This window comes from Papio anubis, chromosome 10 (genome assembly GCF_008728515.1).
Source record: "Papio anubis isolate 15944 chromosome 10, Panubis1.0, whole genome shotgun sequence".
Classification (NCBI taxonomy): domain Eukaryota; kingdom Metazoa; phylum Chordata; class Mammalia; order Primates; family Cercopithecidae; genus Papio; species Papio anubis.
Window position 1 is genome coordinate 101,731,914 of NC_044985.1, and position 15,862 is coordinate 101,747,775.

At 54.0% G+C, this 15,862-nt stretch overlaps 1 protein-coding gene across 14 annotated transcripts in view; it reads right to left on the bottom strand.

Annotated features, from left to right (window-relative positions):
* TNS1 (tensin 1) overlaps positions 1-15,862 on the bottom strand; it is a 205,649-nt gene that overhangs the window by 140,947 nt on the left and 48,840 nt on the right. For 3 of the 14 annotated variants that reach the window (XM_021923979.2, XM_021923977.2, XM_021923972.2), the window contains exon 1: positions 5,085-5,339. The exons of 10 other annotated variants lie outside the window; for them this stretch is intronic. The gene's annotated coding sequence lies outside the window, so the exon portion shown is untranslated. Of the gene's footprint in view, positions 1-5,084; positions 5,340-15,862 lie in introns of those variants that run through there. One more of the 14 variants, XM_031651504.1, reaches the window with a different exon arrangement.

A 15,862-nucleotide genomic window follows, 5' to 3' on the forward strand; every position in this document is an offset into this window, starting at 1 on the left:
CTGAACAGACAAGACCTCCGGAGGGCCCCTCAGCTCCCTGCCTGCCCTCTAATTGCAGAGAAAGAGAGACAGAATGGGGACAGAGAAGATTCTGCCCTGGGATCTGATGCTAGGACCTCTTAAGGGAAAATGACACCAGCATCTTCTCCACTCTCTAGTCCCATAATTTTCTTCATCTTAGAGATGGAACAACAAGACAAGAGAGAGAGAACTCTATCACCACCACCACCAATAATAATCATAATAACTAACCTTCATTGAGCACCTACTATGTGCCAGACACCGCCCAAAGTGCTTTAAATAAATTAAGTCATTTGATCCTCACACCCATACCTTGAAGCAGATGTTATCCCATTTGACAGTGAGGAAACTGAGGAGACCAGTTGGTTGCCCAGGTCTGGTCAAGGTCAAGGGGCAAAGGTGAGACCACACAGCTGGTAAACCAGGTCATCATGAGATGAGCCCCAACAGTCTGGCACCAGACTCACATTCTCAGCCTCCAAACAGACCTCAGTCCAAGTCTAACAAATCCTCACCAGGCCCCATCAAAACCCTCACCCCTCTGCCCTCCATTAGTCAGTCATCTGTGTGTTGAGCAGCACTCTGCCAAGCACAGCAAGGATCCCCAGAGAGGCCAGAGGTGCAGGCCTGCCCTCAAGGAACTTGTAATCCATCCAGAAGACAGGTGAGCAAACGGGAAACTTGCAAGGATCACAGAACACTGTTGGGTCTCTCTGAGGGAGAAGATGAAAGTCGAGGAAGGTCCCTGGGGGAAATAGACCCATGTCTGGGGCCCCATAGTGGCCAAAGGGCCAGAATTCCCCCCAGCCACTCCTGTGACCCCTCACCCCCATCAGCTCTCCAGGCCCCCACCCTGCTGGTCCAGTCCCTCCTGTCTCCCACACCCAGGGCTGAACTACAGGCTTTCAGGGCTGAACTACAGGCTTCCAGCCCTAAAAAGGCAGGGACTGCACAGCCCAGACTAGCCCTGGAGGAGGTAGCGCCAAGGACTGGCTCGGGCCCACCCACCACCCCTCCCACATGGGCTCCAGCTCCACAGAGACAAGCCTCTCCCCTTGAGGGAAGGCGAGGTGGGGCAAGTAGGAAGATGGCCAGGTCCACCAACCTGGGTAGAGGCTGCACTGGAGTTCTCTAGTGTCCAGCAACCTCCCGGATGGGAAAGCGCTCCAGACCATTGGAGGGAAGGAAAGAGGGAAGGGCCGGTGTGACCTTGCATAATGGAAGTGGCACCAGGGGATGTGGGCACAGCCTGCCAAGCTGGCCACCCTGCCATCCCCAACCCCTTGTCCCAGCTCACTTATGCCCACACTTCTGCATGCCTAATAGCCCTAGAAAGCTAAGAGCCATCTGGCCAGGGAGCTACTGAGCCAGGGGCCATTGGTGGATAGTAATGGGGACAAAGTCTAGGCCAGTCCTCTCAAATCCCAGTCTCCAGAAACCACCCTCTCCCTCCACCCACTTCTGATTTGCTTATTTGGAGGCTGGTAACTGGGAGGGCTTTCCTGCCTATCTCCTCTGCCCCCCACCTCCAAACATATCCCTCAACTGGGCCTCAGTTTCCTGGGGTCAAAGCGGCTTTTGGCTTCAGAACTAAGCCAAGAATCCAGAAGCACTGGCAGCCGAGAGCCTTTGCCTGTCACCCTCGCTCCCGCCCTGGTGTCCCAGGCTCATGGCACACTCAGGTCTCCCGATCCTTCCCTGCATGCCCCTCCCACCATCACTGAGTCTCTTTCAAACCCCAGGAAAGAGTGTCATCATTTAGCAGCCTCATGTAGTCCCTGACTGGAGAAGAGGGACTGAAGTTAGACATCAGAAAGGACCTCCCTCTCAGATGAAACCAAGACTGTGAGGGGGCTCCCCTGGTCGGAGGCGGTGGTTGAGCTGGGTGATCTCAGTCTCCAACTGTGTCACCCTCTCGTCAGGAGAAAAGGGGGCACAGGCATCCACAGAGGGGCTGTGGAGGAGGCTGGCTGTAGGAAGGATGGAGTCCAGGGTGGGTTTCAAGCCCACCCGGAACCACTCATGGGCACTTCCATCATGGGAAGCCCAAATCTGTTTGGTCTGGGGAAAGCTTTGGCCCCAGCCCCCTCTGGTTCTCCTCTCACTGCCCACCTCAGGAAAAGCATGTTTGGAAAGGCCTGTGAGAGGTACTGCTCCTCCCCCACTCGTCCTCCTGAGAGGCTCTCGAGAGCAACTGCCTTGCCTTGCACCCCTCACCCCATGCCAGTTACGCAAGCCCATTTGACGCTGCCCGGACAACCCTGCATTATTTACAAACGTGGAAACTGAGGCTCAAATGAGACCCACGCCTGAGTTTTTCTGCATCTCAGATCTCGACACTGCCCTCGGTCTGCCATCTCCAGGCTGGCTAAGGAGGCCTGTTTTGGGGAGGCCAAACTGGGCAGGGGTTCAAGGTGCCCAACATCTCAGCACCCAACCCCGGTCCTTGCACACTGGCCCCAGAGCCCCTCAACAGGGAACATGGGCTCTAACTGCAGGGGTTGGGGGTGAAGCCTGTGGTGCTTGCTGTCCCCTCGACTCCACACTGTCACACAGCCCACCACAGGCAAGGGGTAGAGTGGGCCAGGAGGAATAGGAAGAACCTCAGAACCTTTGCAGGAAGCAGCTGGGGGCGGACCTGGTAGGCAGTTGAGCCACGGGTGTGAGGGAGAGGCACAGTGCCAGGGCAGAGCGTCAGGTTCTTGGTTCCTTACACATTGGCAGGAAGGAGGGGGCCCCTGCGAATGGTCTGTGCCCACGCCCTAAGCCAGAGGACACAGCTTCCTGATCCCCCATTCTGGTGTCAGAATTCTCCGACTCCAAGTATCCCAGGCCCTCAGCATCCCAAGAGACCATCCAGGTCATCGCCTCTAACCACATCCCAGCCCAGGAATCCTTCCAAGCCGTTGTCCAGCCTCTGTCTAAACTCTCCCCAGGACAAGATGCGCTCCACCTTACAAGGCAGCCCATCCTCCTGCTGACCCACCAGGGTCCTTAGGAAGCTCTTCGTTCACATGATCCGAGATTCCACCTCTGAGGCTCCTCTTCCTCAGACCAAACAAAAGTCCTTTCTGGCCCCCCTTGACTCCTGCTCCTATCTGGGTAGAAACAGGAGTCTGAGTGTCCCCAGACTCCAAGGCTTCAGCCACAGTCCATCAGAGGCCAGAAGTTGGTCCACAAAACAATAACATCTTCTCTGAACCCATAAGCACCCCACCCCAGCCCCGCTTCACCTGGCCACCAGGTTCTCTGTGCTTATACTTCCTGGACACCGCCACCTCCCTGGGAAATTCTTCACTGGGGCTTTGCGGGAAGTGAAGTGTGAAGAAGCATGGGATGAAGGATGGGGAAGCAGAGCCAGAAGGGCTCAAGACCAGGCGCCTAGAAGAAGAGGGTCCCAGGTTGCCTCCTCCACCGCCAAGAACCCTCAGCTCCTGGTTACAGTGCTGGCTCCCAGCCCTGCTGGTCAGCCGGACTGGCTGAGACCCTCCCCAGCCTGGTCCAGCCCACTCCTCTCCAACTCCCTGCCCTCCATGAGCAGCAAAGTCCAAGACAACCCCAGGCTGGGTCTCCAGCGCTGATCCCATGTGGGGCTCTCCCACCCACCTCTCCATCTCAATCCACATCCTCCCTCACTCTCACCCACAACCCTGGGCCAGAGGTGTCAGGTGCCCCAGTTGTAGAAAGTGCTGAGGTCCAGGGAGAGCTGGAGTGGGAGAGACAGAGTGGCCATCAGCTGGCAGGAGCAGGTGCAACTTGAAGTCACATCTGAGCCACCATGGTCTCCACCCACCCCAGGCAGCTTCAAGAGGGGAAGAGAGGGTGCTCCCCCTACACCTTCCCCACTGCTGCCACATTGAAGAGATGGCTAGTACTTCCAGAAGAGAAATCCCTGTCTCCAAAGATCCTGGCACCCCAGTTTCCAGGTCCTCCACCTATTCTCACCCCACAACCGCCTGCCTGCCTGCCTGCCTGCCTGCCCTCCTCCTCCAGCTCCTCCCCACGCAGCACCTATCCTGTCCCCTAACCCCATCCCCTCCCCTGCAGGGATCCTAGCCTGGGAGCACAGCAGGCTTCTCCCGGTTCCCCCCGCCCATCACCCCCACCCAGTTTCCTCTTCTAGAACACTGGCCAGCCTAAAACATCTGGGCAGGCAGTCCTGGCCCAAGTCCTGGATTGGGGGTTGGGGGACAGATACTGAGGTCAGCTCTGTATGGATTCTCCAGCCTGGGAACGGTGGCAAGCAGGGCATCAGAGTCAGAGAAGAGGAGGGGTGGAGGGAGAAGGAGGAGAAGGGGAAGGCAGCTGCCCCTGTCTGTTCATTAACCACCTGGATTAGCCATTTCTACCCAGAGGGATGAGGAAGGAGTAAGGGCTAGTGGTTGGAGAGGACAGAGGGGGCACTCCTGCCAGACTGTGCCCATGGGCAAGGGAGCAGGGCCCATACTGAGGAGTAGAGATGGGAAAAGTGCTTTGAACCCTAACCTTACCAGGCCTGCCAGCCCCTCCCTGCAATCAAGGTCAGAGCTCAGGGAGCTAAGTGAGCCTCTAGGAGAAGAAAAGTGCCCTCATAGCAGCTCAAGTGGGTGACAAGGAAAGACATGAAGAAGAAAAAATACTCATGCCCCCGCAATGGGCAGGCAAGTAGCAGAAGAGACCCCCAAGCTTCTCCCTCCCTTGGTCCCTGTGTCCCTCCCTACTTCCCCAGCTGGCCTCAGTCCCAAGCAGCCACTGACACCAGCAACTTCCCCAGCAAACAAAACTCCTTCTGACTGGTCGCTCTCTCAGAGCAGGGACAAGCCGCACCCCAGACATCCCTGCCAGAACCACAGAAACATCTGAAGACAGGGGACTGACAAGGTTGGCCTCTGAACAGCTTGCCTAACCCAGAGACATGGGACCAGGCAGGCTGACCTCACCTTCTCCTAATCTGATCTGTGGTCTTGACAGCATCAGTGTCAACAGCCCAGCAGCCCTGGCCCGCTTCATTTCCCTCTACACACAAATCCACACGCACACTTACACACATGTACACCATCACACGCGCATACTCACTCACTCACCTTTCCTGCAGGAGCCACTAAGTGAGGTGGGTGTCTGAGCCAAGGGACTCCCAGGACAGGGGCGGTGGCCAGTGGCAGAGGCAGCGGCTGTGGCTGGCAAGAAGCTGGTTTCCCAGAAGAAGGCAGCGAGTGAGCCTGTGTCCAGGCAGGCAGCGGGGTGCAAGGAGCAGAGCTGGTCCCAGGGCCACTGCTGGGAGCAACTGAGCAGAGGGCTCTGCTAGTCGGGTTCCCTCCCAGGCCAGCCCAGGGGGCGGGCCAACAGTGCACCGCCTCCTTCCCGGAGTCAGCCAGCAGTGGGCCCCCTCCACCAGCCATGGCCTCCTTTAACCCCTGCAGTGCTCTGCTGGCTGCACTCTAACCGGCTGTGGCCAGGCCCTGGCAGGGCGCAGACACCTGGGGCAGGAGATCACCAGGGAATGTGGCTGCCTCTCCTTCAGCCACTGGCCCAGCAGCCTCCCTGGGGACAGAAGGGGCAGGGCCAAGAAGGCTTGGGGGACAGGGGTGGGGAAGTGGGCAGGGAGGGGTCAAGACTCCATAGAAAAGACACAGGTGCAGAGAAATGGCCAAAGGGCTGCTGGGTGGAGAAGAATGTTTGCTGAGATAGTGAAGATGATAATAATCATAATATAGCAACTCTTAGCTTTTCTACAGCACTCTGCTCTATGCTGTTTCCAACTCATTTTGTGACTGGAGGCCAGGAATCTCACTTCTGAACCTGCTTTTTTTTTTTTTTAGCTGTCAAATGTGAGATAGTAATCTCTGCTGTTTTCTCTGGGCTGAGTTAGGACATTTGTGACTGTACATTCAAAAGTCATTTAGGCTGAGCTCCAGTGAAGGAAATACATGCTTCAACTCTCTTTGAAATGGACCAAAAAATAAGATGGATTGACGGAAATGTGATAAAGCAAATATATTAAAGTGTTCATTGTAGAATCTAGGGAGTTTACCATATAATCATTTCAACTTTTGTACATGCATGAAGTTTTCCATAATAAAAATAATGGGGAAAGTGATGTGAAAAGTTTAGAGCACCATGTGAATGATAAAAGTGAAGAAGCAGATAGGATTATTTAGAAAGGAAGGGGAAAGTTATTTGCTCCACACCTATCAGACGCTGGGCACTAACGGCCATTAACTCTCACTTAGTCTTCTAATCACCCGGTTACTACAGCTGAAGATTGTGACCTCGGAGCCCAGAGGTGACTTGTGGAAGTCCAGGCCACACGGTGTGGAGGACCTCACACCTGAACCTGGCTGACTCCAAAGCCGAGCTCGACACCACTCAGACATCCAGAGGTTGAAAGGCCCTTCCTTCTCTTCCCCATCTGGGCCAGTGGCCTGCATCTCTGAGCCTCAGTTTCCCCTGCAACACAAAGGTCTTTAAGAACTTTTCCAGTCCTAACACACACAAATTTTATTAATTCAGCCAAACCCTTCCCCAAGCTTCAGTTTTCCCCAGAAGTACAACGAGAGGGGAGTCCCTGAGAGGGGATAAGATTTTGGAGCATGTGGGGCCAGAGCCACAGGGAGATGGCCAGCGCTTTGGAGGGCTGGCTCGCCCCCAATCAGGGACAATGAAACCCTTGGGGATGGGGGAGAAAAGGACACCTTCTTGGGACCTTATACGGGGAGGGCAGAGATAGAAGCATCATTCCCCTCATCGTCTGCCTCCAGAGCAAGATTTCATCCTCTCCTAGCTGGAAAGAGGGTCTGGGTTCTGAGTCCCAAATTCCAGCATCCAGAACCCACCAGCCTCAATAGCAACCTCAGTCTGTGAGAGTGTGGATGCTGTGCACAAATGGCAAGGATGGTGAAAGCAGAGGGACTATGGGGACACTTGGCCTAGTCCTCCCTAGCCGTCGGCCCAGCCTCAAACCAAGTCTCCCACTCACTGGCCCCAACTCTGGGGCAAAGGTGACCCCAGAAACATTATCCTCCTTAACCCCTACCCGCCACCCCCACTGCAGACTAAGGGCCCCTCTGAGGCTTAGGTCAGCTCCGCTTAGGTGAGGGAAGTTAGAGGATCCTGGGCCAGTTTCAGCTCTCTAGAGGTGGATGTGGGAAGTGTGCTATAAAATTAGAACTCCTCCCACTAGCAGGTACCCAGAACAGCAGAATGTTCCATCTTCCCCTTCTCTTCCTTCCAACCCACATCCATATTATCCCAACTGACATCAAAGGGTCCCAGCTCCCCAGTGTCTGCCACTTCCAGTCCGAGCTCTGCAGTGGAACATCCCGGCCTTTCTAACCTTCTCTCCCTCCATCCCCCAACCTTGATCGTCAGGCCTTTCTCATACACCATTCTCTCTCCTCCCTGTCAGCATTCAGGGCTCAATTCAGAAGCCATCCTCCCTGGATCCTTCTCCAGACTCACCACTTGGAGGGCACTGTCCCCTCCTCTGAACACCTGGGACTTCTGTGGCTCACTATCGCCCTGACATGCAGTGGGTCAGATGCACTTCTATGGTTCCCATTTTTGGAACGATGAGGGATTCGTTCATTCTTTCCCTACCCCTTTCCTCATTTGTCCAGTGCCCAGCATAAGGTTGACACACAGTAGATTCTCAGTAAGTGCGGAATGAATAAATGAATGATGAAGAGATGGATGGATGGATATTCAGTTCATGATTGAATCAAAGGGCATTTTAAAATGCTTAATACAGCACTAAGCCATACCAAAGATAATCCTATGTAGACTTTTATATTTGAAGCTATATAATCGCAGGCAGAAACACGGGCTTTGCTAGGACCCAGGACATCCCAGACACATCCCACAAAGGTCTGTGGCAGATTGGGCAGGCGGAGGGCTGGGGGTGCTGGAAGACCCCTCCTCCAGCCATTCTCAGGAGACTTTGGAGGTTACACTGTCCATCCCCTACCCCATCATCACCCTTCTTTCCAGCCTGCCTGCTCCAGCACCTGGGTATAGAACTATAAACCCAGCAAGTCCCTTGAAACCTTAAGAAAGGAAGTCAACAAGCTAGAGGATTTCACAGAAAAAGAGCAGCCTTCTTCCTTAATTCTAAGAGCTGCTCATAGCCCATCATCTATCCTCAGCTCTCCCCAGTGTCAGTTCCACCATCTCAGTCTCTCTCTCTCACACACACACACATACACACACAGACGCACATACTCTCTCTCTCTCTCTCTCTCACACACACACACACACACACACACACACACACACACACACACAGTGAGAACTGCTTTCTGAACAAGCCTGCTCAGCCCCCTGGCTCCCTCCTCCCAATTCTTCCTTCCAAGCCCCTAAGGACCAGGGTTCCCAGTGTCTCCACTTCCCATCCCCAGCCTCCTCCCCACCTCCTTAAGCCAACCCATGCCCCTCTCCTTGTCCCTACATCCCCCCTCCCACCCAAATGCAGGATTGCACATCTGGTTCCAGTTGTGGTTGGTCCCTTCAAGGGTAGGCCTGGGGGTTTCTCATAAACCTGAATAATACCAGCCTTGGAGCCCGATGGAACTGGGGTAAGGGAGGGCAGGAGGCTGAAGGGGTGGGGGAGGGAGAAAAGACAACAGCAAGAGGTGAGGAGACGCAGAACCGAGAAAGGAGATGGCAGTGCCTGGCATCGAGCAGGCGCCCAGTGGATGCCTGTAAGCTGCAGACAGAGGCTGCAGAAACAGATGGCAGGAGAGCCAGGAGCAGAGAGAAAGGGACAAAGAGGGTATCAGAAACGGAGACCCAGAAGGAGGAAAGAGATGGAGCTGGGGGTGGCAGGACAGAGCCTGGAGCAACAGAGAGGCCATTGAGGAGAGCAGGGAGCAATGAATTGTGTGTGTTGGGGCCAGGTGCTGAGTTAGGCACTTCCACTGGAAGAGAAGGGACGCGACAGAAAGGGGACAAAGGACACAGAGAAGCAGAGAAGAAAGGAGAGGAGAAAGTCAAGAGAAAGATGGGGCAAGGTCCAAGCTTCGTGAATCCAGTTTTCCCTGGCCTCTCAGCCCCAGCCCCACCCAGGGCCCCTCAGTGGCAGGGACAGGCAGGGGAGTTCAACCCAGAGATGCCTTCATTTGTTCCTTCATTTCACTTTAATCAACATTTAAGCTCCTGCCCTGCACCAAGCTTTTCCCATGTGCACTCCACACAGATGCCCGTGAAAATGTGGGAGTGGCTATGATTCTCACCCCAGTCTTAGAGATGGGCTCAGAGCAGTGAGGTTAAGCAAAAGCACAAAGTGGCTAATGAAAGAGACAGAATTTGAATCCAGCTCTTCCAACTCAAGACCATGTCACCATATGACACAACTAGGAATTCCAGGTCCCAGCACCACCTTCGGAGGGCACCACATCACCTGACTCCCACGCTCAAGGGGCCAGACACTCAGGTTCTTACAGCACTAAGGAGAAGTTCCTCTGAGCTGGGCTAAAAGCTGACAAGATTCCCAGCAGGGAGGGGTCGGTTCCCCAAATCATCCTGTGATGGGTAGGAAGTGTTAGTCTCTAGGGCAATTACTGGAGCCGCCTCCTCTAGCACCCTGGGCCCTCACTCTCTTCTTCCCCGTCCATCACAAAGAAGGCAGGGCCACATGCCCAGGTCCCAAAGGGAGAGACCACTGGGGCACAGCTCTGCTTTCTTCCCAAGATGTCCTGGGGCAGAGGCTATTCTGGGCCTCTGAATCCTGCTAGGCCCAACACACGCCGTAGAGAGCCAGGCCCTGGGGGCCATTCTAGGCATTCAATGTCTGTGCATTTGAACTGCACCTTCCCTCTTCTGACCATGCTGTCCCCCCTACAGCTAGGGATGAGTTTGGACTGTCTCCCAGGGTGCTTCCATCTCAGGATCACCCCCTATTGGGCCCCCCTCACTAGGACTCACTCCAAAGATGACCCGAGAAGCCACATTCACACTGCTGCCCTGAAGCCTCCCATCCTTGCCTTTCCTTCCTAATGTCAGGTCTTCTTCTATGTATCATCCTCAAAACTCAGGCCAGAAGGAGGCAGGAGTAGGGGCACTCCCTGCTCACCACTGTGTCCTCTATGACATCTCATTGGCATGTATTTGCATTTGCATCCTCTCTCAAAGTGCAGAAATGTGCACAGCACCAGGCCCTTTGCTGCCCACCCCCACCTCAGGAAGGAGAAGTGCTGGGCTTTCCACATTCCAGCTTCCTACTCAGATTTGTACCATAGTCTCGGGGCAGAGGATGGAAAGGGAAGGAGAGTCAGGGGAAAACAGCCTACCAACAGCTTATCCCCAAGGCACACACTGGCAGCCCCTCCCTCCTCTCACCCTGCCTGTTTCTAGCCAGAAGAGCACTTGGGTCCAGCACCAAGAGCCTCAGACTGGGAGTCAAGGCCTCAGGCTCCAGCCCAACTCAGCCTCCAATACCCTTGATGATCAGAGGAAAGTCTCAGTCCCTCTTGGCTTCAATCTCCGCATCTGATGGCCTTAAGGTCTCTTGGAGATGCCCAGTAACATGTTTCTAGGCAGGTGTTGGTCCTTGGCAGAAAGTACTGCGCATAAATCCCCTGTCTCCCCTGAGAAGCACAATTTTAAAGCAGGAAGGACCCTGGGGCTCTAGCTGCCTCCAGGGCAGGGTTTCCCTTGGGTCTATCCCTGCAAAGACCACTGGTATCAGCCTGGATGCCTTCAGGGAGCCCTTCTTCCCGTAGCATCACACCTACCATCCCAAACCCATTATTTTGAGGCTTCTAGACCGGATAACTGGGGAATCCCCAGACCTAGACTATCTGTATCTCAGGAAGGTGTTGGCAGGATCCCTGATGAAATTCCTGGAGACAAGAGAGAAAGCTGAGTAGATTCCTAGCCAGCAAGCAAACGGTGTTGATGAATAGATCAATGTCAACTTCCTGACTTGCCAAAGGGCTATGTCCTCTGCCCTGGCTTGTTCAACATACTTATCAGTAACTTAGGTTACAACTTAGAAGGGAGGCTTACCAAGCACACCAAGGAACAACAACAACAACAAAAAAGCACCAGGAAAAGCTAAGATGCTGAAGTGAACTGAAATGCAAAGCTGACTTTATAAATGAGCCAGAATTAGCAAGGGAACATTTTATTTTTCTTGGGGTAATGTCCAAAACAAGGGTTCTGAAGTCATAAAAAACCCGAACCAATAATAGTTCATACAGTAAAAGGTCTAAAATTTATTGAAAACAGAAATTCAGTTTAGCTAACAGTAGGATACGCTTGCCCCCAAAAGGCACAGGCACTTTTGACTATATTCATGGAGGTATAGCATCTAGACCAAAGGAGATAAGAATTCTACTCTACTCCACCAGACACCATCAGAAATGTCAGTTTCTTTTCTGTACCCTATACGCCAAAGAGCATCCAGAGGAGGACAGCAATAGACACTCAGTAAATATTTGTTGAATAAAAACCACAAAGAAAGGTTAAAGAAACCTAGTCCAATTTTTGTTTCAGATAGTAAAGAACACAGCAAGCACCATCAACTCCTTGAAAAAATTGTCTTGGGAAAGTGAACCATGGCAAGGGCCACGCCCAAGTGCACCTCCACTATCTCTCTGCCCCTTCATCTGGGAACTCCTTGAAGCCTAAGGCCATTTCCATTCATCTTTGAATGGCCAAGAGGCAGAAACTACCAGGAGCAGCTGCTAGGAATAGGATAACATCCTGACAAGGCCAGGCCTGTGGGCCCCGGTCAGTGGGGAGTGTGCTGGCCACACCCCGAGAGCTGACCTTTAGCCAAGCTGGCTGCTGGGCTGGGGGAGGTGAGGAGGCCTGGCTGGTGGCAGAACACTTGGCTCACACGTGCTGTCCCAGGCAGGCCCTGGTGCTGGCCAGCTGGCTTCCCACTCCCTAGGCCTCCCCCTCTGCCACCATCTAGTAGTCCTGTGGGGACCCACCCCAGCTGGGCATCCTCGCCCAAAGCCCAGAGCTGTCCACTGGCCCAGGTCCAAGTTTGGTTCCTCTCTCTCCTCTTCCTTCTTCTGTTCCCCTCCCTCCTCTGCTGTCACCTGCACAGCCCTCTTCCTCCTCTGCACTCCTCTGCGCAGCACCTTCCTTCCCCTCCCCTGCTTTAGTTTACCCCTCACCCCACACTCCTTCTCCCTAAGCCCATCCTCCAGGGCTCTGCTCATGGCCATTCTCCCTGCCCCGGGCTCCTAGGGAAAATCTCCCCATTGCCGCAGCCTCCTCCGCTCCCTAGAGTTTTTAGTGATGTAGCACTTTCAGGGTTGGAGAGAGCTGGAGACTTCCCTCCTGAGGACTTGGGATCTGCTCCTATAGAAAATAATCATCACAGGCCGGGCACGGTGGCTCAAGCCTGTAATCCCAGCACTTTGGGAGGCCGAGACGGGCGGATCACAAGGTCAGGAGATCGAGACCATCCTGGCTAACACGGTGAAACCCCGTCTCTACTAAAAAATACAAAAAAATAGCTGGGCGAGGTGGCGGGCGCCTGTAGTCCCAGCTACTCGGGAGGCTGAGGCAGGAGAATGGCGTAAACCCGGGAGGCGGAGCTTGCTGTGAGCTGAGATCCGGCCACTGCACTCCAGCCTGGGCGACAGAGCGAGACTCCGTCTCAAACAAAAAAAGAAAAAAGAAAGAAAATAATCATCACCTTGCTCCACTTTGAAATGGGGTGCTATCCCTCCGGGGGAAGGGAATCACAGAAACCTGGCCCCATCCTACCAGGAGTGGAGAAGACAGCCTAGGCTTTGGAAGTGCACCGACCACATCTGAAGCTGTGTAACCTCGAGCAAGTTATTTCACTGCCCTGAGTACTGAGTGTAAGATCTGGCCCAGAGCAGCTCTCCATAAATGTTAGCTCCCTCAACATTCTCCTCCTTCAAAGACGCCATCACCACCTCCATCCCAGAATTACGATTCATCTCTCTCATGTATCTGCCTGCTTAATAATGCTCAGAGTTAGTGAGTGTTTCCCAACTGACATACGGTTCCTAGAGCTTTGTGAGGATTAACTCATTCCAATCCTGCCAACACCCCATTGGGTATTGATCTTTATGAACCCCATTTTACAGAGGAGGAAACTGAAGTTCAGAGACATCAGCTACGTTTGCTACTCCTCTCCTAACTACAGCAGCTGCAGCAAGCCAGCAGGGCCTCAGGGTCTGGCTGGACCACATTCCAGTATATCAGGGCTCTCCTTGACCTGACAGGGGCTCTCCCGCCCCTACCTGCACACCCCAGGCCCTCAGGGTTCCCTCTCCATCCTCAAGGTGGCTCCCACCACTGGGAGAAACCTGCTTCCTGGAACCTTTGGTTTTGCTTCAGGGAACAAATCTTCCCAAAGCTTTATTCAACACACACACACACACAGAGTCATGTAATCACTGGAAGCCTCCCATAGTGGTGGCATCACAGGCTGGACGTCCCCAGGTTTTTCAGTTTCTGTACTCTTCCACATGGCAGGTACTCAGTGGTTCTTTCTCTGGTTCTCATCCTTTTCCAATTGGCTCCGTCCCATCTATCACTCACCCCTTCATTCCACAAGTACTTTCTAAGTGCCCGCAGTGACCCAGGCCCTGTGAGGCCCTCCAGACAGAACACGAACACAGCCAGGTGGGCCCCTGCCCTCAAGGAGCACTTGATCTAGGAGAGGGAGCCGCTGAAGGAACAAACACGAACACATGACACAAATCACAAATCACAAATCACACTGAGTGACCTGAAGGGAAAGAACATGCGGCTGGAGGGAGAGACATTTAGATTCCAACAGCTGATGGGCACTTAACATGTGACAAGCCCTGGCACAGCCCCAGTGCCTGCATTCATCATTCCCTCCCCTCCCCTCCCCACACCTGGGAGTAGATGTTATTCTAACCCTATTTTGTGCAGTTGAGGGAGCTCAGACTCAAGAGGTGAAGCCACTTGTCCAAAGTCAATGATAATGAGACAGCAAATAAGCAGGGGTGATAGGACTTGATTCCCAAGTTCGTACTCTTAACCACTATGTCATTTGCCTCTAAGAGGCTCAGAGAGGGTTCATTAAGGCCCACTTCCCAAACCGGTGACTCTCCCACGCCACACACACACACACACACACACACACACACACACACAAGCCAGCAGCAACCTGCCCAGTGCAGAAGGCAGCAGGCCCAAATGCAGCATTGGCTTCACCAAGACGGCGATCCCCAACCTCCAGACTCTCAGCTCGTTCTCCCACTCGGATGGCTTGGACACTTCACCTTTACCCTGGTAGGCTTCAAGGTGGCTGAGGGACTGGCTAAAACAACGTGAATGGGGCTGATGATGACCCCTTCCCAGCAGGGCTTGCTTGAGAAACGGTTCCTTATCTCATGGATGCGAACAGGGTTGGGGCAAGAAGGGCCCCCAAATCCGGGAAACAATCACTCCAAGCCCTCCCCAAGGCCACCCAATCAAGGCTCACAAAATGTTGAGGCTTTAGAGTTGAGCAGCCGAATCCTCTCCTCGTAATGACGTGGAAACGAGGCCCAGGGAGGACAAGGAGGGAGTCCCAAAATCACCATAGGGAGAAGCTCAATGATGTCAACCCTAGACAGGGCTCCAGCTCCCAGCCCAGTGCTCAGGCTCTGCATCACACTGGTCCCCAGGAGGGGAGGTGTTAGCCTGGCCATCTGGGGATGGAAGCAAGAGCCTCACGTCCGTTTCTAATGTCCATGAAGAGGGAAAGAGCAGCTTGGGCCCCTGGGGTAGTGAGGGATCTGCAGAGCCTGGATGAAGGATGCTCGGGCCAGGAGCAGCACAGTCCTGCCCTCCACTAGATGATCCAAGCAGAGGCTGGGGCGGGAGGGGTGGGAGAGTGAGGGGCAACAGCTAGAGCCCCTCCCTCTGGGTGCTCCTCACTAGGTACCCCATGGGTGACTGTTTTCTTGGAACATTGTGTTCAGGCTGTAAGCCTTGGCTCAAGCAATCTACCCTGGCAAATCTCCAGCTGCCTGTTTAATAATGTACAGCCAATCGGCCATTAACTGCAAATTAAAAATATAAAAAGAAAGAAAGAAAGAAAAGTCTGGTGGTTATTTTTGTTGTTGTTGGCTTTTGGGTTTTTTCTTCCAAGTACTTGGTGGTGGTTGTGAAAAACACTCAGGCCAATCATAGCCTGCCCTGGCTGGGGGACCCTGGCAGGTTCCACTTGCCTTTGCCCACTCCCACCCACCCCACTGAGCCCAGGCGCCAAACAGCCCGCTCCCATCTCCACAATCCTGGTGACACCCTGGGTCAGCTACCCTAGCGGAGCTACAGGGTGGCCTAGGAGGACCGAGGGAGGGGATGTGGGATATGCTGGCAGGCAGAAGGAGTCCAGCTCTAAAGGGGCCAGTGCTTCCTAGGAATTCCACTCCCATCTGGCCTGTGTCAGGAGCAGAAGGTAGAGCTGGCATGACCCAAGCAGGTGTGAAGAGCTGAGTAAGACACCAGGTGGCCAGCTGTCCCCCTTGGGTCCCTCTCCTGGGTTTCAGCTGCTTTCCATGTGGGATTCAAGATTTGTGGTCAGATCAGGGGAGCTCAAAAGCAAAAGACTCAGGAGAGCATTTAGGGCCAGAAGGGGAGACACTAGTCCTGTAAGAAGATTCAAACAGAATGGTCCTGGGCCATCTGCAGAAACTGGCCTGGGCTAATAAGCCCGCCAGGCTCTCCTTGCCTCTCCAGCCTGGCAAGGTGCTGCCTCCCCAAACATCTAAGCAGAGCAAGGCAGTGCCACACGTGGAAAGAGGCAGGAGCCAGGGGCTAGGCTCCTATGGCTCTACTCTGGTTCCCTGGTGACCCTGCCCAGTCTCATGCCCTCTCTGGGTCTCCATCTTCTCGCTATGCTGAAGCGAATGAGCTG